Genomic DNA, 18,846 nt, shown 5'->3' on the forward strand with positions numbered 1-18,846 from the left:
CAGCCAGTTTAATTGAACAACAAACATCTATTAATCACCTTCAACGAACAAGGAATTGTGCTCGGTTCTGAAGTTTCAAAGACAAAAAGGAAAAATAGTCACAGACTTCAGGGAACTTCTGTTCCACTGAGGATATCCCCCACATGGAAACAGACCAGGTAATTTGAGCTAATTTGAGAAAGGGGAAAGTACTTGGGATGACAGGAGGGGGAATCAGGGAAAGCTCAATGGAGAAGGTGATGCTTGGGTTGAGCTCTGAAGAGGCTGATGTGAGGAACAAGGTCATATTCCAGGTGTAGCCAGAAGCCAAGAACCCCAAGTTCCGACTCTGGTTGCAGAAGACAAGCCTTGACTTCATGCCACAACACTTTCTGTATAAAACAACAGAATGGACTCCCAGCAATCCATCAGCACTGAACACAATTCTCATCCAAATCCAGTCATTCCAGGTGGTCTTGCCTTCACTCCAGGGACTGATATAGGCTCGATGAACTTGGAATGCCCTCCTAAGGGAACACAAACTTGACGGTGCTCAAAAGGTAACCCTCCTTCTCATTAGATGTGCACTGTCCGAATGGCTCATAGTCAGCTTTGCTTCCCCACATCATGGCTCTGTCCTTGGCTGCATCCCTCAGCTCTGGGGCCAAATGCTCAGTGCTCTCCTCCTCAGCCCAGGCACACCCCTTTCTTCTCTCTCTAGAACAACAGGTCCCGGAAGACTGGGGTCTGAGAACTCCCCTACTCAACCCCCTGTGGGGCAGGTTCCTGGTCCCCACAGCTCGATCTGGGAATTTGAGGAGCTGAAACATTTGTCGCTCAATCATTAGCTCTGTCTGCTGCCGACTTGCAGACTGAAAGGCTCTGCCGGGGGCCTCTCCACAGCTGTCATAGCTGGGACTGAGGAGGCGCCAGTCTCAGCTCAGGCTTCACCCCTAGGAATCAAAGTTGGCTTTCATGATTCTGGTCTCAGCTTTCTCTGCACCTTCTAAATGGTCTTGTCTGCCCCTTTCTATAAATCAAAGACAAACCTGATACCCAACCCACAGCAGCCTGAACCATCATCACATTATCCCCTGGCTAGAGACTTGTCAACATTGTTATTGTTAGTGTTATCTTTTATAACATCCTATTTCTAACATATCCCTGCTACCTTTACATTAAAGGGCTTTAATAGCTTCATATTAATATGCTCCCTCAAACTTGCCAACCTCCCAATTCCTGGACCATCTTAAATTGTGACCTACTCCCCTCCTTCATTCTGCCTCAACCACACCTGATCCCATTCTAGATCTCATCATTGGCCATGGGTCTTCCATTTCTTTAGTTACAGACTCTGACACAAGCCTCTAACTAGGGGAAAGGACTTTCTAAGTAACTCTCCATTATCACAGCTGGTTTCAATTCCAGCCCTTAATACAATGCCCAGCATATAGTTAGGTGCTTATTAAGTGTTCACTGAATCATCCTATCCCAATTCACCTTCAAACTTCAGCCCTTAGTTACTCTCACCATTCTACTCCCCTTAGCTAGCCCCTTTCAGTTCTTTTATTCCTCTCTAACTGATTCACTGCTAAAAGAAGCTGTTCCAAACCTTCTCTTCCCTCTTTAAGCCCCCCAAACTCCCCTTCTTGGACTCTGGAGGAGAGAGTGAGGCTGATGACTTTTCCTAACTCTGCTTCACTTAAATCCAGTTCACTTGCAAGTCAAGACATTACCACCATGATGTCACTGGTCCTCTTCAGGAATGAAGGACAGACAACCACCACCACCTCCCTCACCCCCTGCCCGCCCCTTACCTCTATCAAAGCTGAGGACCTTGCCTCTTATTTTACCAAGAAAACTGTTGTTACTATTGTTCAGTTGTTTCAGTCACGTCCAACTGTTTGTGAGCCCATCTGGAAAAGATACTAACGTCATTTGAAACTGAGGCAAACAGGGTTAAATGACTTGCTCAGGGTCACACAACTAATAAGTGTCTGAGGCCAGTTTGAAGGGCAGGCCAAGAGCTCTATGTACTGTGGTACCACCTAGCCACCCACATCTTAAATTGAACATGTCCAAAACTAAACTGATAGGGGCAGCTAGGCGGTGCAGTGGATAGAGCACCAGCCCTGGAGTCAGGAAGACCTGAGTACAAATTCAGCCTCAGACACTTGGCACTTACTAGCTGTGTGACCCTGGGGCAAGTCACTTAACCCCAACTGCCTAAAATAATTTTAAAAAATTAATAGTTACAAGAGACTTCAGAGGTTCAGCCCCATTGTTTTATAGATGAGAAAGCTAAGGCTTAGCAAGGTGAAATGCCTTACCCCAAATCACACAGGTGGAAAGTGCTCAATGTTCAGACTTAATTAGTCATCCTCAATAGGTGGGAACAGATCCCTAGGTCCAGTGTTCTAGCCTGGTCCAGGAGACTTTGAGATCATCTCAAGAAGGCCTCAGTGGGTGCGACAATGCCTTCCATGGAGAGATGCAAAGATGCCAACACCTAGTCAATCAATCCATGGTGATGTGAAATGTATTGCTCCATTGGAGATGTTCCTATCATTGAGGAAGCACAATCAGGGTCTTTTGCACATAATCAAAAGTCCAAACGGTTTTATCCCTTTAACCACATCTAGTCGATCAGTCTCCTCTCGTCTACCAAGGCACAGTCTGTGCAAGAGCTGAGGCAGAAGGTGAATGCTGAATTCGGGAAACAGAAAACAAGCCAGTTTAATTTGACTGAAGGCAGTACAGGAAGTAAGGTAGTTTGCAGCCAGTCTGGGAAGGCAATAGGGAGCCAAGAAAGGTCCTTGAGCAGGAGAGTGATGGGGTTAGATTTGTGTCTCAAGAAGATTATTTCGGCAGTTGTGTGGAAGAGAGACAGAAGACCTTAGAAGAATGGAGACCAACTGACTTCTGCAACTGTCCAGGCAAGAGGATATAAAAGCCTGAATCAGGGTAGTGACTCTCATGAGAGGAGAGAAGGGGACAGATGTGAGCAATGTGCTAGAGGCAGAATTGAAAAGACTAGGCAACTGGTTAGATGTGAGGGCTGAGGGAGAGGGAAGAGAGAAAAATGACTCTGAAATGAAGCCAGTGTGACTGGAAGATGCTGGTCCCCTCAACGTAAACAGGCAAGTTTAGAGGAGAAGGTTTAGGAGGGAAGATAAGTTCCATTTTGGATCATTTGAATTTGGGTCATCTTATGTTGTCTGTAGGACATCCAGCAGGCAGTGGGTGAAATGGGACTGGAGAGAGTTTAGGGCTGATAGGAGGGTAGACTGGGATAGATGTGGTAATTGTTGGCATGGAGAGGATAACTGAACTCAGGGGAACACCAAGAGGTAGGAGGTAAGACATAGATGAGGATGATTGAGCAAAGGAGATTCAAAAGGAGTGTTTAGATATGTAGTGGAAGGAGGTAAAGAGAGGGGAGGAGGGAGGGAGGGAAAGAAAGGGGGGAAAAAGAGAGAGAGAGAGAGAGCGAGAGAGAGAGCAGTGTCACAGAAGCATAGGGAGTCTCAAGTATTTGATAGGAGATCAAACAGCTGCAGAAGGATGTTTTGCAAACCTTAGGTAAGACACAATATAAATTCTAGAGGTCAAGGGGGAGTTGATGGATGAACTGGGATTAGAACCTAAGGGTCCTAAGACTACTAATTCAAGGATCTTTCTATAATTTCACCTGAAACATTGCAAAAACACTGGCCTAAGAGAATTTTGGCAAAGAAGATAATTATTATTACTATTATTATTTTTTAAAAAGGGCTACTATTTCCTCCCAGAAGCTTTCCTTGAGGACTCCAGCCTCTTAGAATTCCAAACTGAGGACCATACATCATACTCAATCATTTGTCCTCAACATAATTTTTTAAATTATTAACTATAATAGTTGGGCAGCTGGGTGGCATAGTGGATACAGCATTAGGCCTGGAGTCAGAAAAAGACCAAACGAGTCCAAATCTGGCTTCAGACACTTAACCAGCTGTGTGACCCTAGGCAAGTCACCTCACCTGAGTTGTCTCATCTCTAAAATGGGGATAAATGGCAGGACCTTCCTCCCAGGATTGTCGTGAGAACCAAATGAGATATTTGTAAAGCTCTTTGCTATATATATTTTTGTTGTTCAGTCCTGTCCAACTCTTCATGACCCCATTTGGGGTTTTCTTGGCAAAGATACTGGAGTGATTTGCCATTTCCTTCTCCACCTCATTGTATAGATGAGGAAACTGAGCAAACACATTTAAGTGACTTGCCCAGGGTCACACAACTAGTAAGTGTCTGAGGCCAGATTTGAACTCAGGAAAATTGGTCTTCTTGACTCCAGGCCCTGTATTTTATGCACTATGGCACCACCTAGTGGCCTGCTATAGCAATGCTAGCTGCTATTATAACTAGCTGCTGTTACTAATAACTATGTCTTCCTGTTAACTACCTTGTTGCTGTCTCCTAGGAACCTGTGTTCTCTGTGAAGGGGAAGGACTGTACTTATCATAGCTCACCTAGCTAACAGAACTCACCACGCCTTATCGGGCCTAAATAAACTAACTGGAGACTGTTAGTTAATTAATGCAGACCATCATCACCTTTTGCTTCCTAACTGGTCTTCATGCTTTCTCCTCTCACCAACCCAGCTTGCACACCACAACCCAAGTGATTTTCCTAAAGCCTGGGTCTCACCAAGCCACTCTCTTTCTCAGGAAGCTCCTGTGGGTTTCCTTGTACCTCCGTGATCACATATGTACAAACTCCCTGTGCTTGGTATTTAAAAATCTTCCCAATCTGGTCCCTGCTGACTTTTCTAGCTTGACCCTCCTGCCCCACAAGGTCCAATCAAATTGGCCTTTTTTTAAAACTGTTCCTCAAAGAGGGCACAACATTGATCTCAGTACCTTTGTATTCACTGTTTCCATACCTGGAACACGTTCCTCTTCTGTCCCACCCGCTGAGGGCAGGGACACAGCAGTGTTTGCTGGGATTAACTCATGGAAGAGCAGCTATTCTCTATAGGATCAGTCAGTCAGGCCATAAATATTTATTATGTGCCTACTGTGTACCAGGTGCTGTTCTAAGAGCTGGATCATAGGCATTTAGAGCTGAAAGGGGGCCTTTTTGGTTACCTTGCCCAACCCCTTCATTTTAGAAGAGGAAGTTGAGGCCAGCTAAGATTTGCCTTAGGTTAATACAGCTATATACAGTGAGGGCTGGCTTGGACTATACTCCATGGAGCAAGTGTGGGGATGGGCCTACAGGTAGGAGCCACCTTATGAAGTATGGGCAGAGCTCCCCTGACAACACGTGACTCAATGCTGAATGACCAGCACTTTGGCAGCAAACTCTGAGCGGTCTTTTGTTCCTGGGATTTCATGGTAGTTGAGTCATTTCAATTGTGTCCATATTTTTGTGTACAAAATTCCCTGATTTACATTGTACATTGAGTACTCCCCCTTTTTCGGAGACACCCTAGATGTGAGCTGAACCTAAGCTATAACCTATTTTCTTCAGGGCTTCAGGGTGGGAATCTAAAAGCACAAAGAATATAAGGAAAAGAGCATGACTCCTCATTAGGGGTCAGCCTCCTTTAGGACTGAACTTGGCATTTCTATATGCCTAGATCCAAAGCCCATAGAATTCGGGTTGAGGGATTTTGTAGGTGACAAATTTTTGCAGACTGAATTGATACATTGCACGGTTTCTTTCATTTCTTTGCAATTTAATTGACAATAAGTCTGGGTTCCTTGAAGATTACTTTTCCACAACTTCTGGTAGCAATGACTGTATCTTGACTTGCTATCATAACCCCTTCCATTTCTATATATAAATCCACATGATTAATCCCTTTGTTCATGCCCACAGGTAGCCTCTAAGTGTATGCTGCAAGAAAAAGAATGTGGCTGTGAAGTGACTCTGGGCATGTCACTTCACCTGAGCATTCTTCTTCCCTTCTGGGCCTCAGTAACTGCTAAATTAGATGGTCTATCTTAAGGTCCATCCTCCCTCCCTTCTAGCTGTGATATTCTGTGAGATCTGTGCCTAGGCACATATATGGTCCACCTACATTCAGGTTTCAAACCAGCTTCACAAAATATAGAATGTTGTCAGTTCCTCCTACCTATCTGATCACTCCTTCTGGGTCTCCTTGGTGAAATGTTTATCGAGGTCACTCCCACTAAGCATGGCTGTTCCCCAGGGCTCCACTTGGGCTCTTTCTCTTTTCCCTCTCCTCTCCCTTGGTTACTGATCTATCAGCTCTCATGTGCTCAACTATCATCTCTATGCCAATGGTTTCCATATTTCTTTATCTAACCCTAATCTTCTGAGCATAACCATCTGCCTTTTGGATCTCCTGAATGGACCACTTCAGTAGGCATCGCATACTAAATACACCCAAAACATAACTCATTCTTTCTTCCAAATCTTCCCCCCTTTCCAGCTTTCCCATTATGGTCAAGGGTACCACCGTCTTGCCCAGTCACCCATGCCTACAACCTTGGTATCATCCTCAACTTTCTCAAACTCACCCCACACATCTAAAATTAATTGTCAATCTTTCTCCCTGTTCACTGAGCCACCACCCTTGTACAGGCCCTCATTATGTCTTGCCTCTACTATTGCAATGGCCTTCTAACTAGACTCTACCTCGGTCTCTCCCCACTCCAGTCCAACCACCACTCAGCTGCTAAAGTGATCTTTGCAAAGTTCAGGTCTATGTCACCAACATCCCTCACACACCAGTGACTCCCTATGACCTCAAGATCAAATATAAAATCGTCTTTAAAGCTCTTCACAACCCAGTTGCTTTCTATCTTTCTAGTTTTGTTATACTTTATGTATTGTACTCCAGTGACCCTTTGTTTCCACAGCCCATCTCCCACCTCTCTTCCTTCACACTGGCTGTCCCCTACGCTTGGAATGCATTCTCTCCTCACCTCTGACTCCTCCAAGACTCAGCTCAAATTCCACTTTCTGCAGGAAGCCTTTCCTTGTTGTGTTCCCAGTCCCTCTGTGAAACTTGTCCTTACATGGAGCCAAATCTGGCTGTTTGTAACTGCTGCCCATGGGTCCCAGTTGACTCTTTTGGAGCCAATCAGAATGACAATTCTTCTTCCACATGATGACTCTTCAAATATTTACAAGCAGTGAACACGGCCACTCTGCCCTCTTTTTCGGGCTATTCATCTCTCGTTATTTCTTTTAAACATTTTCTTTTATTATGAACTCAACAAGTATCAACACACATGAACAGATCAACGTACATACAAAAAGATGATCACATATGAAACGGAACCTCTTATTACAGACAACGTGTTTATCTAGGTTTTTTTTTTCAAACGTTTCTCATATGACATGGTTTGAAGCCTTTAAACAAATATTTTGTCTACTATTTACTACTGTGATAAGGTTCAAATAAGAAAAAAACACCCACAACAAGCAACAAGTAATTACTTGGGGTCTTACCTTTGGGGCAATGTCATTATCAAAGCCAACCTGTTACCATGCTGAAAACCTAACAGTCTCTGCCATTCAAAAACGCAGCATTTTTCAGACACAGAAACTGAGACTGATGAACACTTGGCAATCTAAATGAAATGTATGGCTTGAAGGGACTGAAACAAAATAAATGTCTTTTCATTAAGAAGTTTTTGTGACATCCTAAGAAACTGCAAACAATGAAACGTTTGCCCCTGAGAGTAGTTTCTTTCAACAAAACAGTGGTCACTTCCTCCTCAGTTATCTTTTAAGATTTATTCTTTGTGATGTCACCAGGATGATTGTGACATAAGGACATGATCACCCTAGCTCTCTTAGTTACCTCATCAGCTTCCATGGGGTTTAACTATCATCTCTCTCCAGAACACACACAAACACATCCATCCTCACCTGAGCTTCAGTTTCCTATCACCTGTTAGCTACTGGACTTTTTGAAATGGATGTCCCTAAAGTATCTTAAACTCAGTGTATCCCAAACTGAACTCACCCTCCGTTTCCCCTATCCACCCTCTTCTAGACTTTCCTATTTCTGCTGAAATCCCTCATCTTTCTAGTCTCCCAGGTTTGTAGCTTCAGAATTATCTTCAACTCTTCCTCTTCCTCACCCCTCATAGCCATTTTCTACTTTCACAACATGTCTCCCGTCTGATTGCTTCTTTCTGCTCACACAGCCACTCTCCTAGTTTGGGCCCCCGTTCCCTCTTGCTTAGATTATTGTAATAGCCTCCTAATTGGTCTCCTTGAAACTGCTGCTAAAATAACTTTTCCCTAAGTTTAGATCTGACCATGTGACTCAATCAGCTCCAGTGTCTTCCTGTTGCTTCTAGGGTAAGATATAAACTCTCTGTTTAGCTTTTAAAGACTAATACAGCCTGACCCCAAACTATCTTTTCAGACTCAATCCAGCCAAACCATTGCTGTTCTTTACAGGTTGGGCATTCTATTTCTTTTTTCTGAGACTTCGCACTGGCTGTCCCCTTTCCCTAGAACGTACCCCTTCCTCACCTTCACCTCATGGAAACTCCCTCTTCTTTTGAAACACCACTCAAGTACCACTTTAGCTGGAAACCTTTCCTGATACCCCCTCCTGCCACACAAACTATACAACCTCGTATCAATTGTAGCTTTCCATCATTGCCTCCCACTCCCTGAAATCACCCTTCCTCTAGAGTAGGGGTTCTTGATTTGAAGGTCGTTCAGGTATCACAGAAGGTCACAGTGGAAAGAGACCACCTAATCCAGACTTTGTATAATATACAGGAGTGCTGGTCCAGCCTTTGTTTGAAGACCTACAGCACTGGGGAGCCCACTTCCTATGGAGGCAGCGGATTCCATTTTTGGACAGCTCCGTTAATGCAGGTTTTCTTATATCAGATCTAAGTCTGTTTGTAACTTCTACCCACCCAGTTCTGTCCTTTGGGGCCAAGTAGAACAAATCTGATCTCTCTTCAGTGGAGCAGCTCTTCATAACCTTAAAAACAGTAATCACATCCCTCCTCTCTTCAGACTGTCATCAACCAGTTCCTGAACCCACCTAACTATACTTTTGACAAGTACATCTTTCCCACAAATACAGCAAAAGAGACTTTGCCCAAGGCGTCAATCAAACCTAGGTAAACTACATCTACCACATTCCTTTGATCTACCATCTATTAACCCTAGAAAAAGGATTAGAAAGGGATTGAAAAAGGAAACATGTCTAGTTTGGCATAATCTGTTCCTGATGAAGGCATACGGCATCTTTGTAATTGCAGCTGCGGGGGGGCGGGGTGCGGCGCGCGCATAGTGGACAGAGTACCTGGCCTGGAGTCAGGAAAATTTGAGTTCAAATCTGGCCTCAGACATTTATGAGCTGTGTGACCCTGGGCAAGTCACTTTACCCTGCTGGCCTCCGTTTCCTCATCTGTAAAATGGGCTAAAGAAGGAAATGGCAAACCACTCTAGCATCTTTGACAAAAAAAACCCAAATGGGGTCATGAAGAGTCAGACATGACTGAAAATGATTGAACTGAACATGTTAAACCTTTTCTGTGTTATGAACCCAACTGGTGCCAGTCTGGTGAAGCCTACGGATAGGACCCTTCTCAGAATGACGTTTTTTAATGCATAAAATAAAATACAGAGAATTGCAAGGAAAACCAGCTTTATTGAAATACTTATTAACATTACGGCTTGTCTACCAACTCCCTATTAACCATTTTTGATCTATCCTTTCTGGTCCAAAGACCATTCTCTTTGGAAGGGAAAATAGAAACAAAATGCAAATTGAGAGGTTCTGGCTCGTCCCAGTCATCTCTCATCATCCTTCTTATTCCCAAGCAATGGTCCAATTCGTCTTTACTCCTCCTTTTCCCCTAATCCAGCTTAAAAAAAGAAAAAGTACCCATTTTTACTATCCTTAATTTTCTTTTGCCAGGTTTGGCTCCCTTGGAATTTTAGAACTCCCAGCATGATTCTTACAAAACCACCTGCCCCTGGTTCCTCTCTTCAGCTTGTTTGCTTGTTTATTTTTAATATAAATTTGTTCATTCCTTTAACAAACACTGCTGCTTGGGGAGTTTCTTGTGCACTCACAGAAGGCTCAGATTTACACAGCTCCCCTTTTCCCCTCCTCACAGGAGTTGATTCTTTGTGTTTTTATAGTGTTCCTACATCCTGGAGAAGTGACTTACTCTAGAATTTTGGGCACAGAAGCCTACCTTTCTCTGAACTCCATGAACTGCTCAATTATAATAATAATAATACTGATGATATTACTAGCATTTATAAAAGCACTATGCTAAGTGCTTTTTACAAATATTTCATTTGATTCACACAACTAGGTAGGTAGGTAGGAGGGTGCTATTACTACGCCCATTTTACAGATGAGGAAACTAAGGCAGGCAGAGGGTAAGTGACTTGCCCAGGGTCACACAACCCAGTAAATGCCTGAGAGGGGATTTAAACTCAGATCTTCTTGACTCCAGGTCCTGAGCTCTGTGCACTGTGGTGCCACCTAGTGGCCTCCGTACTTTCACTGTTCCTTTCTTTTCTCAGACCTTAAGCAGCAAGCACTTCTATATATTAAGCACAATCTATTTTGTGTTCCTTATGTATATTGATTGGTATCTTATTCCCTGATGCCTCCCCATTAGAGCATAAATTCCTCAAAGACAAGGACAGGCATTCATCTCTGTATCTCCTCCAGGGTCTAGCCCAGTCCATATTAGGTGCCTGATGTTTACTGATTTTAATTGAAATCATGGAATTAAATACAACTTGGAATAGTGGATGTTGCAAGTTCATATCCTGCTTTGCCCCTGCCCCTGGAACTGGAGGCAGACACTTCCTTACTCTGAGCTTCAGTTTCCTCATCTGTGAAATGGGAGAGTACGACATCTGCCCCGGTTACCTCACTTGGGTAGCAGTGGGAAAAGAGGGATTGTGGAAGATTCTCATTACCACTGCCATCAAACAAACCATCAATTGCATTTTGATCCCGTAGCACTTTGAGTTCCACTTTTCATCAACAAAGAATCCTAAGAGGATTGTACCCAAGCAAATCCACCTACTTCTACAACTTAGGTTCTATAAGAACTGAGAATCTTGCTGATATAATTTCATTTGTCACTTTAAGATTAAAATTTAATTAAATATTATTAAAATTAAAAGAATTCTTTCAGAGAACACTTTAACTAAGGAATCACAAAGGGTTGTTTTTTTCCCCCCTTCAAACATCGTCAAGTGCATAGTTTACTCTCTTTCTTATAGACTGAGAGGTCGCTTGGTGGTTATAACAGATATTGTTGAACCTGGAGTCAGAAAGACCCAGTTTCAAATTCTGCTTCTGATACGAGTGTGACTCTCGGTAACTCATTTAAACCTTTGCCCTCCTCAGTTTCTTTCTTTATCTGTAAAATAGGGATAATGTGAACACTTACCTCTCAAGGTTGTGGTGATGATCTAGCGAGATAACATATGTAAAGAGCTTTGGAAATCTTAAAGCTCTATATAAATGCCAGTTATTTTTATAGGGAGATAGTAAGAGGTAGAGCAAGAAGCAATTAGGGGCAAAGGGTAGGGAATGACTCTTTCCCTAAAAGGAAAAGTTTCAATGGAATGAAGCTGGGACTGCACGATGTATAGCATTAAATGACTGTGGTTCATCACTAATGCTGGTCTGAGCTGATTTATCAGCAGGGGACTCTGGGGGACTGAGGATTGAGGGAGAGATGTTTTTAAAACCTGCAGCCTTAAAGTGATGCTGCATTTAAGTATTCTAACACATCTTAAACCAGCAGAATACTCAGAAACAACTGAGTTTCAAACCTTACTAGCTTTGTGACCCTGGATAGGTCACTTAATCTGTCTACTGCAGTTCCCCCATCTGTAAAATGGGGATAACGATACCACCTATTTCCCAGGGTTGTTTGTAAAGTGCTTTGCAGACCTTCAAATCCTATATAGATACTAGCTGTCACTATAGTAGACAGAGTGCTGGATTTGGGAGTTACTAAGACCAGGCTGTGGATCCCACCTTGGACATTTACTAGTTGCATGACTCTGGAAGAATTGCTTAATCTGTTTTCAGTCTCCTCATCTGTAAAATGGAAATAATGCAAATAGCATCTAACTCCCCAGACTGTTGTGAGGACCAAAAGACATAGAATATATAAAGAGCTTTGCAAATTTTAAAGCTTGGAAGTTTTGTTGTGTAACAGTCTATAAAATACTGCTCACCCAAGAACTTCTCATAGTTGGGTGAGAATTATCGCATTCATCTTCACCAAGCCCTCGGACATGAGGATTGGTGGCAAATACCCCGAGTCTATGCTTTTATTCATACTGTTAGTTGTACCTGGAAGGTCCCCCCTTTGAATTTCTATCAAACTTTCAAAGCTCAACTTAAATGTCGCATCCTCCAAAAAACTTCCTTAGATCATCCCAACGGGTAATGACCTTCTCTCGCCTCCAGAGGACACGTTGTTTTTGTGTTTCTATAACTGTTTCTATTGTGGTATGACACAGTTATCTGTGTTTGTGCTCTACCTTCCCAAGATGTTCGGAGTTCCACAACTGCGAAGATTCAAGTGTTTCTCTGCATAGAAGAGGGACTTAAAATCTATGCTCTGCATAGAGTAGGGACTTAATAAAATGTTTATTGGATTGAAAATATATCCGGAACCTAGGAACAAAGAAATTAATAGTAGTTGCAAACTCCATTAGGAAGTAGGTTACCAAATTGAAACCTGAGGGAGAGATGGGATTTTTTTCCTTCAGTCAGTCATAGGCATGCACCCTTCTTAAAAAAGGAAGCAGGAAGAGGCACCTTTTGTCCTGGCTGTTTTCACCTGTGGCTGTTTGAGCACAGCCCTAGGGAGTTTGTGATGAGTACTACTACTTGAAGGAACCTACTGAATTACTGGCTACCTGAACAAATATACCAAAGCATCTCATTCTCAAACCCAAAGACCAAAAATGGCAGCTGCTTCCTCCTAGGCTTGCTCCTACTAATAAGCATTTTTCCAACCACCTGAAACCTCCCCATTTGACATCTGCCTACATGTAAATGTGGCTCTCTGATATACTTCATGCATGGGGTTCCAGAAAAGGAACTCCACAGTTAAAATTCAGTAAACCCCAGAGGGTTCCTATTACCTCCAGGACCAAATATCAACTACTGGGTTTGGCTTTTAAAACTCATCATAGCCTGGTCCTTTCCTTCCTTTCCAATCTTCTTACACCTTATTCCCCTTCCATATAGTCTGACTGAAAGACACTGGCCTATGTGGCACTCTGAGCATTTGTGTCCCCCACCAATGGAACCCTCTCCCCTCCCAATCTCTGTCTCCTGGCTTTAGGAAAAGTCCTATCTTCTGCGAGAACTATTGCCTTCCCTCTGCTGACCATCTCCAATTCATCCTGTATATCTCTTACTTGTACATAATTGTATGCTGTCTTCCATTGTTAAACCAGGAGCTGAAAGCAGGAACTAGATTTTTTTTTTGGTCTTTCTTTGTATCTCCAGGGCCTAACACAACTAGCACACAGTAAGTGCTTAAATAAATGCTTACAGTTGATTTAAAATGGCAAAGATGGCCCTAACTGAAAAGGGATCCTGGAATCATAGAATGTCCGAGCTGAAAAGGTCCATCTAGTCCTAGCTGGAGATTGTCCAGTCCAGGGGTTCTTAATCTTTGTGTGTGATTGGATGTTTTGGGCAGTCTGATGAAGCCTATGGATCCCTTCTCAGAATAATCTTTGTAAATAATTGAATAAAATGCTAAATTTCAGTTGGAGGTTAATGAAAATAAAAATGTCATTTCCCACCCCCTACCCCCATCTAAGTTCACGGATCCACTAAAATCTATCCACGAAGCGAGGGGTCTTGGAACGCTAGGCTAAGAACCCTGATCTAAAGCAACCCCCCTCATCTGACGGGTACATAAACTGTGAAGGATCCTGACCTGAATTAAAAGGAAAGAGTCTATGTCAAAGATCCACATGGTGCCTCGGGGGAAAAAAAAAGACATCAGCTGCCCACACCATCTATAACAGTATTCTTTGGATTGATACACATATCCACACATAGGCCAACACACGGATAATAAATACATGTTTTATATATACACACATACAAAGAACCACATCTGTAAGGTTTAGAAGGTATGAAATGTATGGTACAGGGAGGTACTTGTTATAAAGAGGTACTATAATGTATTTTCAAAGAGTCAGGAAGTGAAAAAAAAAATGGCGAGCAGAACCTTGAATCAGAGGTAGCCTTACAACAGAGAGATTGAATATAGGGGATGTTAGAGGAAAACAAAGCAACAGAGGGAGCTGGGAAACACAAAATTCAGTTGAACAGAGTCCTACTGGGTCTTAAAATAAGTTTGAAGTATCTACTTTTGTTAATACTCCAGGCTGTAGCTCATTGGTTGAAAATGCCTACAGCCTCAAGCTCTAATACTTCTGAGAAGTCACAGATAAGAACCTACTCCTCTTGGCAGATAACTCCCCACCCCCTACTCCTTCAGAAAAAAAAATGGGTATACATACCGGTTTACAGTTACATTATTTCAAGATAAGCACTTGTTGAAACAAAGGAAGAATAACGCCTTGGGGACTGACTAGTAATGGAGACCTAGGTTACATAACTGATCTGCTCCAATTAAAATGCCCAGGAATTTTTTTTTCTTTCTCTTCTGCTCCTCACAACCAGGAGGAAAAGGCAGAATTCAGAACAACAAAAGATCAGCTCACACTTTCACATACTTTCTTCTCCATTGGTCCTGTCTGGTTGGGAGGGTGAGGGGCAGGAGAGAGAGGCCTTTCTGTAGTTTCATTGACTATACTTTTGCTCAAGACAAAAAAATAAAAAAGGCCTATTTTAAAACAAGTAGTTTCCCAATTTTGTCCCCCTTCCCCATGTCGGGCAGTCACTTAGTTTTTTTGATCCACTGGTCTTATAACTCTACTTCACTGAAGTCTTCAAGCTTCAGAGTATGGTCAGAAGTAAGCAGTCCCATTGATCTGAGACACCCCCCCCCCCACCCGGGATGAAAGACTCATTCTCTCTAAAACTTCTAACTCTTATGGCAAAACTCTGTCTCAGAAGTATTAGGGGTGAGGCAGGGAAGGAATAAGGAGGATGGAAGGTGCGGAATGGAATATCTGAGTTGAGGGAAAAGGAGGAAGGGAAGAGCCGGGAAAAGCTAAATAATCTTCCTGAGTTCACTGTTAAGAGCAAAACAAGCTTTATTCGCTAGCTAAGATGATAGCCAGTGATACAACCTCTAGGGGAAGATTCTCCCCCAGTGATGAGACAAGCTGCTCTTAGCCATCAAGGCCTGCGTGGGAAGTTAGGGTACCAAAGTGAAACCTGCACGTTTCACTGAATGTTCCCACTCCCCATTCTCCCTAGAATGAGCTCGCCCAACACCTCTAACAATGGACACCTTTCTGAGGAGTTACTCCGTACAAAACTGCTGTCACATTCTCTTCCTAGGTCTGTCCTTGTTCCGTCCTGGGCAAGGACATGGTGCAGCCCCCTCCGCCGAGGCCACTATTTCAACACAACCATTTCGGGTATTCTCAGCTGCCCCTCTGGGTCTCAGCTCATAGCTCCTTCCATACTGAAAACTCCTCATACATTTCTTTTAAAACTTTTATTCAATAATATATAATTTTTTAATTATAATATATAACTGTCCATCATGCCATATATTTCCCCCCATTTCCCCACGGTGGAGTTTGTGGCCAGCTAGTTAATACAGTTTGCTGGGGAAGGGGCGGGACCATGGAACCAAAGGTCAGTGGGTTGAGGTGGGGATATAGGAAGTGGGGGAGCAACATTAACCCACAGCCATTTTGCATACCCTTCACATTTTCCATGCTTTCTGGGTCAGAAGGAAGTCAACAGGAAGTCAAAGGCGGATGAACCTTTCACATTCAGAAGTAAGGTTTGTTTTACAGACTGTTGGTTGGCATTCAGCTGGTGTGGTTCCTGCTCTCGTAACCTGCCACATAACGTGTCTGGCCGCTGCATGTGGTCTCTGTACACACACGTTTTTAAGACATTTGATTTGGTTCTTGTTCTGCTTATGGAAAAGTGGGAGAAACAGCATCAGACCTGGGGAGAGATAGGAGGAGGGGAGAGATGAGGTTAACGAGGCTCATCATGCTTCGGGGCTGTGCCTCCACCATTATCTGGGCTAGCTGGCTGACGGGATGCCCACTTCCTATTCAGCTCCAAAAGCTAGTGAAAGAGCCAACCGGCCATTTTCTTGAATGTAGGATTACTCTAGCTTTTCTTCTAGTCCTCTTTCCCCTTTCCCACGATGTTTCTCAATAGCAAGCTTTGTGCCAGCATCCCCATCGATGGAATGGGGTCCAGCGACTCGATGCTGTACTACAGACTGACCGACATGCTTCTCCATACCTCTTAACACAACTATGAGCTAGTCTTCCCCAGATTCTAGAGGCCATATTGGGGGTTCCACAACCCCTCTACCATCATGGGAAGCTTCGTAACAGCAGCCAAACTCTGGAGCCCCTCTCTTGAAGGCTAGGAATCCCCATAAGAAGAAACGTCTAAATCTCCTTTTAGCTGTGATAATGAAGTCTGACTATGGCTGTTTCCCATTCTACTTTTTCGGGGGGGGGGCTGGAGGAGGGAATTTTGTTTTGAGGTCCAAGAAGTTAGAGAGATGTTTCTCCTCCTCCCCACTTTGCACTCCATTGTAAAGTTGTAGGGACAGCAACATACCAAAAAGGAAATCTTGAAAGCTGTCTACACAACTCAACTAAAGCACCAGAGAAGGCCTCAAAGTTCTCTGGGAAGTCGGTATATAAAGTAAATTCATTTTTGTAAAAATTTTATTTTTAAGATAAAAATGTTTCATCTCTACTCAGATATTTTGGTGAATCTACAAAAACATGGGTGTGAAATCTGAGGAAAAATAATTAAGCCTCACTAATACTCCAGTATGTGGGACAGTAGGAAGAATAAACCTAAATAGGTCTTTCTCTTGGGATTTTTTCCTTATGAGGCCTGGATAGAATGAGTGTGCAAGAAAGAGGATATATAAGAAACTCAAGGAAGCTGAACTTTCAGGATTCCAAGTTTGAAAGGGAAAATCATCTTTTGAGAATTATGCATATGGTTCAACTTAAAAATGAAAAGCAAAGACTTACTGCCAACCAGAATTCTATAAAAGCAGCATTTTAGTTCATCTATGTCACCCAAAAGTGAGCAACAGAATAAGACACTCGATTTGAAGAGTCAGGGCCTGCCTATTTCTTCCAAGTGATGCTGTCTATAGCAAAGGGGAAGCTCCGAACAGGATACCCCTCCAACTCCTTTAAATCATGGGAATCAAATGCAAACACCATGGAAACAGTCTCAGAGTAAGACTCAAGAAATGGGAAATGCAAGAGTTAAGGTTGTCACAGCGACCAGCAGCCAAGTCTCCCCACACCAAAGATTTGGTTGTTAGATTTTTTATTTATGACAACAGGCTTGATTGAACATGGCATTTTTCTCCCCTCTTCTCTAAGGGCAGAAGTAGCAGCACAGATCATACAAGGGATACGTGACCATCAGATCTTAAGGAGTCATTTGTCTTAACTAGCTCACAGCTCAGGCGTGATTTTTCGGTCAGCAGGACACGGTCAGCATCCTAGTTCTTGGTGGCTTATCCGTGCTTTTCCAGGTGGGCGTCATAATTTGTCCCCAAAGTCTTAAGCGCCATTTTCAGCCAAGATGGCCAGCAGTAAAAAAAAACCTGCCAATTTGTTGGTACTGTAAAAGACTGCTTAAAAAATAATCCCTACACAATTCATTTAGGGGTTAAGGATCACATTTGTAGAAAACTTTATTATGGCCCTCTATTTCTTTCCCCAAGTGCATGCCTATATATTCCTACTGAAGTGTGGTTCCACTTTCCAGGATATGGGGGTCTTATTTTCTTTAAGAAAACCATACAGTTAATAACCACATTTAATCTAGCAATTATTGGAGACTCTACAGTGCTACATCTCCACACTTCTACTTCCTACTTTTTAATTCAGCTCTTTCTCCCACAGGTTGTTACTTTTTTTTTTTCCAGTTTCTAATAATTTACCAAATTCAGGGTGGAACCCTTCTCTGCAGCTCTGAGAATAGGATGTAACATTTTTAATGGTGAGTGGGATTTGTTTTCAATGGCCTCTAGCCTTTTAAAGCTGTTAGCCATTTTTATGGGCAGGAGAGGTTGCATGCTCACAAAAGGTATCCCAGGTTTCTGCTCCTAAACATAGGTTTCATCACACCTGGCAACAAGTCACATTACCTGGGATCATTTGGGTTTTCCTGATGAGCCTACTTTAAATCTCCCACCCCCATTCCCCCAGCGGATGCCCATGTAATGCCCCTCAATGGTTTGGCACCAGCACCTCCACGTTTCCACCCCACCCTTATTACCTGAATAAGCACACTTTCAGACACCTGTGAGGGACCTCATCAGTCTGTTCACAGGGTCAGTGTCATCCTAGACCCTATTACTTCACTCACTTGGGTTCTAAAAGGATGACACTGTATCTCTGGCTCGCACTTCCAGAAGGCTCATCCTGACACTCATCCCAAGCTTGCCTTCTCTGAAGAATACTTCCTGGCATCCCTCTCCTCCCCTCAGAGCTTGTTTCTTCACTTGCTTGGTCTGTAGTACATAGAATTCTTTTAATTTACATTTCCCCCAACCATCCTTTGCCCTGACACCACCATACAGGACCTCTGCCTAAGGCCCCCACGTTTCCTTAGTTCCTCTCCAAACACAGCACTCCAGAACGGTCCAGGTCCAATGGCCCAGCTGGCACATCAAGGCCACTTTTATGGCTCACAAAGCACTCCAT

At 43.1% G+C, this 18,846-nt stretch overlaps 1 protein-coding gene across 4 annotated transcripts in view; it reads right to left on the reverse strand.

Moving 5' to 3' along the window:
• Nucleotides 1-15,608: 15,608 nt before the first annotated feature.
• The window catches only part of CSNK2A2 (casein kinase 2 alpha 2), a 44,089-nt gene continuing 40,851 nt past the window's right edge, over nucleotides 15,609-18,846 (reverse strand). For 2 of the 4 annotated variants that reach the window (XM_020963707.2, XM_020963706.2), the window contains one exon: nucleotides 15,609-16,087. The gene's annotated coding sequence lies outside the window, so the exon portion shown is untranslated. Of the gene's footprint in view, nucleotides 16,088-17,441; nucleotides 17,742-18,846 lie in introns of those variants that run through there. The other 2 variants (XR_013484498.1, XM_078149340.1) reach the window with 1 other exon arrangement.

This window comes from Phascolarctos cinereus, unplaced genomic scaffold (assembly GCF_003287225.1).
Source record: "Phascolarctos cinereus isolate Bilbo 61053 unplaced genomic scaffold, phaCin_HiC Scaffold_2;HRSCAF=192, whole genome shotgun sequence".
Classification (NCBI taxonomy): Eukaryota; Metazoa; Chordata; class Mammalia; order Diprotodontia; family Phascolarctidae; genus Phascolarctos; species Phascolarctos cinereus.